At 44.2% G+C, this 10,220-nt stretch overlaps 1 protein-coding gene across 1 annotated transcript in view; it reads left to right on the top strand.

Moving 5' to 3' along the window:
* The window catches only part of LOC109832025 (pectinesterase 4-like), a 10,403-nt gene continuing 1,892 nt past the window's right edge, over nucleotides 1,710–10,220 (top strand). Inside the window, exon 1 of the mRNA XM_020399483.1 lies at nucleotides 1,710–1,737. The gene's annotated coding sequence lies outside the window, so the exon portion shown is untranslated. The remainder of the gene's footprint in view (nucleotides 1,738–10,220) is intronic.

Here is a 10,220-nt window from a genome sequence, read left to right as displayed (position 1 = left end):
ACGCCCCTAGCTAGCTATATTTGTAGACCGTAAGCTTAATTTCAAATTTTAGAGTAGGCAGAAGGGTCTTCTAACGTTACGCAAGTACAGGCTGGTTAAAGTGAGGTCCAGCTTTGGCTTACTTGATGGTCAAATTCATAAGGGCATGACTTAGATCTAATATTAATGAAAATAGTGTCCAACACACACATACAGCAAGAATTTGGATCATCTCCACTACCAAAAAAAATAAGTGAGAGAGCCACTACTTTTTAATCTCAATCGTTGAATTACTTAATAAGGCGGTTATGCTACAATCTAAATCTAAGCATTTAGCGCATACAACGTGTATTGCACATCATTCCTCAATTCTGCACTAAATAATGAAAAATATATACAACCACCAACTAGATTAGACTCGGGGTGGGGGGGGAGGGGGGGGGGGAGGAAGAGGGAGGGGAAGGGGGGGGAGAGAGGAGGATTAGATGTTGTGTTGGTCGGCACCTTCCAGACTACATTTTAGATGATGTGGCATGAGGCATGCTGACATTAATCCTACATAACAAGGCATACGCTTTACTAAAGGAAAAGCAAGTAGAATGAGATAGGTAATAATAACATCATGTTAATTAATTTGTAGTTAGTTGTGCTTAATTTAGCATCGCATGCAACAGGTACTACGTCGCGACCTCGAAACAATCATGCCACCACGGTATGCTCACCAAGTTAAGGCTGAAGACGCCGACAACAACGACTAAGACACGTGACACATCTTGGTCTTAAGAGATGTGATCGGAACTATACTGCAAGGCTTTTTCACTCAAGCCAAACACGAAAAATTTACTTTCATAATTTACAGATAAAAAAAAAAAAAATTCCGCCGAAAAAACACTTCGGCCGCGCTCCCCTCGCCAAATTTGTCCGCGATCCTCAATTTAAACCCTATATAACTCCCTCAAACATCCTTCGACTTGTCAAACCGACCGAAGCCGACAAAATGGTTCCCGACAAATCTACTGCACGCCCACCCTCGGATCCGTGGCGCCGCGGTGCTCGCAGCTCGCCGCGAGCCGCCGGCAACGTCCACACCACCAAGAAGATCTCCGTGGCGTGGATGCGAGCTCCTCTGCGGCTCCGAAACCACTACTCCGACCGCATGCACGCAATAATGGCGAGCATCCCAAGACGCCAGCGCCCAATGCGACGAGATCATCCAGCGGCTGCCAACGCCATCCTCAACGGCGAACTGAGGACGGCCCTGACGGCTAAGGCGACCGAGTGTCGAAGAGACGGTGACCACCGAACAAGCTGATTCATCGAGCGCAGGCTCTGCCGTGAGCGCTGAAGTCGGCTTTGACATTAACCTCGAGGCTATTGTTTATTTGGCTGCGGCATCCCCGAGAGCTCATTCGTTAGACATCTCGAGTGTGGACTGATACCGTCCGGCGTTCCAGGTGTATTCATCAGTATTTGATCAATCATCGAATCGGATATTGCATAAGAGGTGTATAAAAAGGCAACTACATTTTTAATAATTAGAATCATCTGCATGCATGCATCGTTTCTCAGTCTTCCGTGCTGCGACCGCCTGAACGGAGCAATCGTGAAGAGGAGATTGAAGAACATCCAATGCGGGCAACTCACTGATCTAACGGGGAAGCGCCGTCAGCATGTTCCAGCGACCTGTCGAGAAGCATTCAACGCCGCGCTCGGGAGTACGGCAGCGGCCCGCGGTCATCTATCGGAGGACGCCGACCCGATGGGTGTCGGGGTCGCCGACGCTGCAAACTGATGGGGTCAGCGAACAAGCGCCGGGGGCTAAAAGCCGACATCGTGGTGGCCAGGACGGGAGCGGGCAATTTTTAAGACGATGCAGGAGCGTGAGGCTCGGTGCGAAGAAGAACCCGAGTAGGGTCGTTGGATTTACGTGAAAGGCGCGGAACCTACAAGGAGAAGGTGAAGGTGGAAGCTTCGAATATATTCATGTCGGGGAGCGGGCCGAGGAAGTCGATGGTTAAATTGGAAGCGATAATGTCGGCTGCACGGCGGCCGGAATCTAACACTTCCCTGAGATACACCTTTCGTAATTTAAGGGGCCGTCGATATGTTTGCATTCTAGCTCTAGCTAGAACCAATTTTAACCGGGCAAAAGGCATTAATTAATTAAAAACTGGCTGCGGATGGTCAGAGGCAGCGCAACTGAACGTATCTCCTATTGTATTTGCGAATGTACGTATATATATATACAGGTGGTTTCGGAAAGGGGTTTCGTGGGGCGAAGGCCAGGGGTTGCATTTTGACGACGCGGGGCACAGAACGGCCACCAAGGCGGTGGCCGCTGATGGTGGTGGGGCGACGACTGCGGCCATTCTTCACACTGCGCGCATCAGACGGGTTCCAGGACACGCTCTATCTACAAGGCAAGCCAGCGCAGTTCTTGGCAGCAACTGGCGTCATCTGCGGACCAATCGAGCTTCATGTTCCGGCAGGCGGGCGGGCTGGCATAGTCCAGAAAACTCCCTCATCGTGGTCCGGCGCCCGCATGGACAAACCAGATTCAACAGCGTGAGCGGCGACAGGAAACGAGGACAAAGGGCGCTGCGCGGGCTGGTCCATCCAACCACATGGCCGGGATACGGCGGAGCAAGAAGCTGCTCCGGAACAGGTTTCACGATGGCAAGAGCTCGGCTGGGGAGGCCGTGGAAGGCGAGGCAAAGAACGTGGTCATGGAGTCTGAGATCGGGGACGTAATCAGGGCCCGAGGGCTGGACCATCTGGGAGCGAGCCAATTTCCACGAGACCTGCTAGCTACGGCCGAGTAGCAGATAACAGGGGGCCAACGGTGACCCAACCAGGGCGAGTGGGTCAAGAAGCACGTGCCCATCGACAAGAATGAGGCGTCCCTCTTCTGATCGCAACTGCTGGGGACGTGCACCTGGCTCAAAGGACGCTGGTGCCAAAGTTCATCGATAGGGCTTCGTCAGGAGCTAATTAATCCATTTTGTCCTAGCTAGCTAGGTTGTTAGTTTAAAGGCTAGCTAGCTTGATTAGCTAGCTTGGAACCCGCCGTACTAGTCAATACGCATGCACGCTGAGTTTTTTTCGTTACCGTTATTAAAATTTGCTTAATTATTCAGCTGTATTTATTGTTTGTTTTGTTGCATGATTTTTTTTTTAAAATGTTTTATCTGTAACTGTTCTGAAATTATTATAAAAATGATAAAAGCGAGTATAAATTTCTTTTGCTCTTGCATCGGTTCGTTGTTATTGCTATTTTATTATTAGTTAACTAAATTCCTTAATTTTTGGTTATGGACGTGACGCGAAGGCGCTGAACTAAGACTAAGGTGCGTAAAGGGCAAGGACACACAATTTAGCTAGAAAAGAATATGCGGTGTCGTCCCTAAATGCAGTTTAAAAAAACATGAGCACGATTTCATAAACATACAAATTGGGTTCTATGACTTTGCCGCATTTCTAGTGAATAAATTTTCTTTAATTAAAAAAAAAAATTTGGAATTGGATTGTTCCTGATTGTAGAGAAAAAAAAGTAAGTCTTGTTGAATTTGGTTTTCAGTGGAGCTGAGTTAGCCGCGGTATGAACACATTATGAAAATTGGGTATGATAGGTTCAATGATAGGCGTTAATTATGAGCGAGGGGTTAACAAAGAAAATCTATCTAATTCTGAAGTTAACAGAAGTTCACTCTCAAATAACTGTCACTTAGCAAGAGGGACATGAGTTTGGCCAAGAAATTTAAATGATTTTAGGGACCGATAAGCAAACGATTTGAGATTTGAAAGACTATTTGCGCAATTAAGAATCATTTAAGGGACTAACATGTACAAAGTTGACCGCACTAAAGCTAAAAAAGGAGCCGAAAAAATTGTTTGGTAAATGACTAAAGCATTGTGTACCTAGGCCGACCATAATAATTCGCATGGTATCTATGGATTGGTATATAATTTTATCCGCACACAACTGCTAAAATCAGTACTGCGTGCTCGTGTGGTTTGGTATACTATCTTTTCTCATAGCTCTATCGATACCATGCTTGAAACTAGTATAAGTCAACAACATTCAAAGGAACTTTAGAAAATTGAAAATTTAAATGGATAATTAGCGTCACTTGATGCTGTTTTATTCTTTAGATGATCCAATATCTATACAAAACATCGTCAATATTTGGGCATCTTACAGTTTGTGCACGTATCAATTACTCCTTTGGCCGCGTGAGGGTAATGCAATGTGGGTAGGTTTCTCTTTTTAGTTGGTATTGGATTAAAAAAAAGTTTTATCGCGAACTAGACTACCGTAATATCTAAGCTAATGAGGCATTAACACTAAGATTAATTAGATTCTTAGATGTGACATATATAAATAATACAGTTTCTTATATCATCAGTGCTACAGTAGTGCTTAGAAGCCAGTTATCTAAGTTGAGTACCAATTGTTTCAAGACGTTACCGTGTATTTATATCTCAAAATCTTCTAAATAAGTAAAAAAAGAAAATGCTATGTGACAATATAAAAAAGAAATTCGAGTCGCATAATGACACTTTCTTAGTTAATGAATAAGGCAGAATAGCATGTTAACTCTGGAGCTAATGGCCCTAATGTGAATTCTCGCTTTGCATCGCCCGTAAATACTACGATCGAATTAAAAGTTTTTCTTCTTCAAAAAGATATTATTATATATATTTTCGAATTAGCCTATACGCTAATTTTACAACTTAGTTGAGCATTCCATCTAATAACACCGTATTACATATTAGTTGTAAGTTTATTCATGACACATTTCAGGCATAGAGTGCTATTATTTATTTTAGTATGCGCCCTGGATGAGATATGGCGCTCAAGAAATGAGTACGTGTTGCGTCAATGGAATCTACAGCGGCATCATTTTGGCGCCTTGGAGCTGCTAATTTAGCATACAGTCGGCTTGGTAGGCCCATTAGCATAGGTTGTATTCATTTAATGTTGCTTTATCTTAATAACACTGAGACAAAGCTTTATTTGTAAGCGGTTGAGAGGGGCAAATAAAAATACATATATATTAATCCTACAATAGTAATATCTATGGCGAGCCCAACTAATTAAATGGCCGGCTGTACAAATCAGTAATTATGGGGTTGTTAGTAAATTATTTACAGCGTACACGTCTTGCTAACATCTCTAAATAAGTCTAAACTTACATAGTCCTATATTTGAAAGGTTAACTCTTCTCAATTTGAAAAATAGCTTATTAAACTGTTTGCCTTTAAATAAATAAGCTAGGGTTTTTGTTTAGAAAACCTGAACCATTCATATCTATGATTAAGTTTTAATTAATAGAAAATTTATTCATAGATAATGGCAAAGTCATAGAACCACAATTTTATGTTTATGAAATGTGCTCATGTTTTTTTAAACTGTCGATTAGGTGACGACACCGCTAGTTCTTTTCTAGCTTAATTGTGTTGTTTCCTTGCCTAGCACCTTTAGTCTTAGTTCAGCGCGCTTCGTCGACGTCCATAAAAAAATTAAGGAATTTAGTTAACTAATAATAAAGTAGCAATAACAACGAACGCGGATGCAAAGAGCAAAAGAAATTTATCTCGGCTTTTTCATCTTATAATAATTTCAGAACAGTTACAGATAAAACATTTTAAAAAAAAAATCATGACAAAACAAACAATAAATACAGCTGAATAATTAAGCAAATATTTAATAAGGTAACGAAAAAACTCAGGCGTGCATGCGGTAACTTGACTGTACGGCGGGTTCCAAGCTAGCTAATCAAGCTAGCTAGCGCTTATAAAGCTAACAACCTAGCTAGCTAGGGACAAATGTGATTAATTAGGCTCCTGACAGAAGCCTATGCGATGAACTTGGCACCAGCGTCCTGTTGAGCCAGGTGACGTCCCGCCAGGCAGTTGCCCCGATCAGAAAGAGGGACGCCTGCATTCTTGTCGATGGGCACGTGCTTCTTGAGGCCCGACTCGCCCTGGTTGGGTCACCGTTGGCCCCCTGTTATCTGTACCTCGGCGTAGTAGCAGGTCTCGTGGAAATTGGCTCGTTCCGGCAGATGGTCTCATGCCCTCGGCCTGATTACGTCCCCAGATCTGCAGACTCCATGACGCACGCTTCTTGCCCTCGCCTTCCACGGCCCTCCCCAGGAGCTCTTGCCATCGGTGAAAGCCTGTTCCGGGCAGCAGCTTCTTGCTCCGCCGCTATGCCGGCCAGTTGGTTGGATGGACCAGCCCGCCGCAGACGCCCTATTGTCCTCGTTTCTCGTTCCGCCGGTCACCGGTGTTGAATCTGGTTGTCCATAGCGGGCGCCGGACGCACGATGAAGGGAGTTTCTGGACTATGCCAGCCGCCCGCCTGCCGGAACATGAAGTCGATTGGTCCGCGAGATGACGCAGTTGTCTGCCAAGAACTGGCTGGCTTGCCTTGTAGATAGAGCGTGTCTGGAACAGCCGTCTGATGCGCGCAGTTGAAGAAGGCGCGAGTCGTCGCCCAGCCAATCAGCAGGCCACCGCCTTGGTGGCCGTCTGCCCCGCGTTCGTCAATGAACCGCCCTGGCCTTCGCCCACAGAGACCCCTTTCCAGAACCACCTGTATATTATATATAACGTACATTCTTGCAAATTAAATAGTGAGATACGTTCAGTTGCTGTCTGCCTCTGACCATGCCGCAGCCAGTTTTTAATTAATTAATGCTTTTGCCTCGGTTAACAATTGGTTCTAGCTAGAGCTAGAATGGCAAATATATCGACGGCCCCTTAATTACGGTAAAGTGTAGCTCAGGGAAGTGTAGATTCCGGCGCCGTGAGCCGAGCATTATCGTTGCCAATTTAACCATGACTTCGCTCGCCCGCTCCCCGACATGAATATATTCGAAGCGTTGCCTGACCTTCAGCCTTCTCCTTGTAGGTTCCCGCCTTCAACGTAAATCAACGGACCCTACTCCGGGTTCTTCTTCGGCACGAGGCCTCACGCGCTCCTGCATCGTCTTAAAAATTTGCCGCTCCGAGGTCCTGAGCCAGTCCACGATGTCGGCTTTTAGCCCCCGGCGCTTGTTTCCGCTGACCCATCAGTTTGCAGGTGCGGCGCCCGGACACCCACATTCGGGGTCGGCGTCCTCCGATAGATGACCGGGGCGCGTGGCGTACTCCCCTGAGGGGCGTTGAATGCCTTTCGACAGGTCGTGGAACATGCTGACGGCGCTTCCCCGTTAGATCAGTGAGTTGCCGCAGGATGTTTTCATCTCCTCTTCACGATTGCTCGTGTCAGCGGTCGCAGGTCACGAAGACTGAGAAAGCTATGCATGCATGCAGATTGATTCTAATTATTAAAAATGTAGTTCTTTTTATAAGCACCTCTGTATGCAATATCATTCGATTGATTTTATCAAATACTGATGATAACCTGGAACGTCCGGACGTATCCAGTCCACACTCGAGCATGTCTAAATCGAATGAGCTCTCAGGATGCCGCAGCCAAATAAACAATAGCCTCGAGGTAATCGCAAAGCCGACTTCAGCGCTCCACGGCAGAGCGGCTGCGCTCGATGATCAGGCTTGTTCGGTGGTCACCGTCTTTCGAACACTCGGTCGCCTTAGCGTCAGGGCCGTCCTCGAGTTTCGCGTGAGGATGGCGTTGGCAGCCGCTGTGATTGATCTCGTGCGCAATTGGCGCTGGGTTTGGATGCTCGCCATTATTGCCGTGGCATGCGGTCGGGAGTAGTGGGTTTTTCGGAGGCGCAGAGGAGCTCGGCATCCGCCACGGGAGATCTTCTTGGTGGTGGTGGACGTTGCCGGCGGTGCGGCCGAGCTGCGAGCTACCGCGCGGCCACGGATCGAGGGTGGGCGTGCAGTAGATTTGTCGGAACCATTTTGTGGTTCGGGTGGTTTGCAAGTCGAAGGATGTTTGGGAGTTTATATAGGGTTTAAATTGAGGGATGCGGAAAATTATGGGAGGTGGTAGCGCGTAGGAAGTTGTTTTTTTGGCGGATTTTTTTTGTTTTTTTGTTAAATTTATCGAAAGTAAATTTTCGTGTTGGCTTGAGTGAAAAGCTTGCAGTTAGTTTCCGATCCATTCTTAAGACCAAGATGTGTCAGTGTCTTAGTCGTGTGTTGTCCGGCGTCTTCAGCCTTAACATTGGTGAGATACGTGGTGGCATATCTGTTTCGAGGTCGCGACGTATACCTGTCTGCATGCGATGCTAAATTAAGCACAACTAACTAACAAATTAATTAACATGAATATTCCTATCATTACTGCTTTTCCTTTAGTAAAGCGTATCCTTTTATTAGATTAACTTGTCGCTTATGCTTCACTCATCTAATAATTAGCGTGCTGGGTGGAAACAATTTAATCCTCAGATCCTCCTTCCCCTCCTCTAAATGTAGGCAATCCCCCCACTCCCCCATATCACAACCTGAGTCTATCTAGTTTTGGTGGTTGTGATTATTTTTCTTTTTAAGTGCAGAATTAGGAATGATGTGCAATACACGTGGTATGCGTAAATGCTTAGATTTAGATTGTAGCATAACCGGCGCTTATTAAGTAATTGCAACAGATTTGATGATTAAAAAGTAGTGGCTCTCTCACTTATTTTTTTTGGTAGTGGAGATGATCCAAATTCTTGCTGTATGTGTGTGTGGATCACTAAATTTCATTGAATATTAGATCTAAGTCATGCCTTATGAATTTGACCATGCAAGTAAGCAAAGGCACGACGCCACTACGCTGTGACTTGCGTTAACGTTAGAAGACCCTTCTGCTACTCTAAAATTGAAATTAAGTTACGGTCTACAAATATTAGGCTAGCTAGGGGGTACAATTTTATCTAAATATTAATAACAACAGAAGCTAAGCATGATGAAATTATAACCGCAGTGTAGACAGCACACACGCACTAGACAGACCAAAATAGTCAATTGAAGACCTTATTTCACACTTTTTTTTTACAATTTGTTTGCGCATGCCATTTTTTTTAATGTTTCTGATAACATTGCATTATGATTTCTCTCCTTGTCAATGTAATAAAGCGCCATGTTTTTCAATATGACGTGACGCACGGCCAACAATTATTATAAACCAATCAAGTCTCATGCCGTTGCACATATAACTTTTTTTTATTATGTTTCATTTGCCAAAAAAAGGGTCAAAAACTAACTTTCCGCAAAGAATAATATAATAGTAAGCATTTGACACTCTCAGAAAAACTTTCTACTTTGTGAAGTTAGAGCAAGCGGACTTCACCGAAATAGGCCGAAACTCACATGCTTTATAGATTTTTGCGAATAAACTAGCACTGATTTCGCACCATTTGATATTATACTTTAGCAATTTTGGAAAGGCTCGGGAATACAATAAAGTCCCCAAATTGCGAGTGTGGGTGTTTTTTTTGTTTATCTTGTTTGTTTGGTTTGTTTGTTTTTTTTTTGGCGTGGAGTTTTTTTTTTTTTTTTTTTTTTTTTTTATTGGGGGGGGGGGGTGGGGGGGGGGGGGGGCGGGGGTGGGGTGGGGGGAGGGCGGGGGGGGGGGTTGTTCAAATTGGGGGTTTGGGGGAGCTGCAACATGACTCGACACCACGCCAAAAAAAAAACAAACAAACAAACAAACAAGAAAACAAAAAAACACCACACTCGCAATTTGGCTTATTGATCCCGAGCCTTCAAAATTGCTAAATATAAATATTCAAATGGGCGAAATCAGGCTAGTTTATCCAAAATCTAAAAGCCAGTTGATTCGCCTATTCTGAAGTCCCTTGGCTCTAACTCTCACAAAGTAGAAAAGTTTTTCTGAAGTGTCAAATGCTACTATTATATATTCTTGCGGAAGTTAGTTTTGACCTTTTTTTGGCAATGAAAACATAATAAAAAAAAGTTATATGTGCAACGGCATGAGACTTGATTGGTTTAATAATTGCTTGGTCACTCATATTGAAACACATGCCTTTATTAACATTGACAAGGAGAAAATCATGCAATGTTATCAAAACATGAAAAAAATGGAGGCAACAATTGTAAAAAAAAAAGTTAATAAGGTCTTTCAATTGACTATTTTGTCTGTCTGTGTGTGTGTGTCTACACTGGTTATATTTCATATGCTTAGCTTTGTTGTTATTAATATTTAGATAAAAATTGTACCCCTAGCTAGCTATATTTGTAGACCTAACTTAATTTCAAATTTTAGAGTAGCAGAAGGGTCTTCTAACGGTTACCAAGTCACAGGCTGGCTAGTGGTC

The sequence above is a fragment of the Asparagus officinalis genome, chromosome 3, assembly GCF_001876935.1.
Source record: "Asparagus officinalis chromosome 3, Aspof.V1, whole genome shotgun sequence".
NCBI lineage: Eukaryota > Viridiplantae > Streptophyta > Magnoliopsida > Asparagales > Asparagaceae > Asparagus > Asparagus officinalis.
Note: the sequence above shows the minus strand (reverse complement) of the source record. Positions and strands in the feature narration are given on the sequence as shown.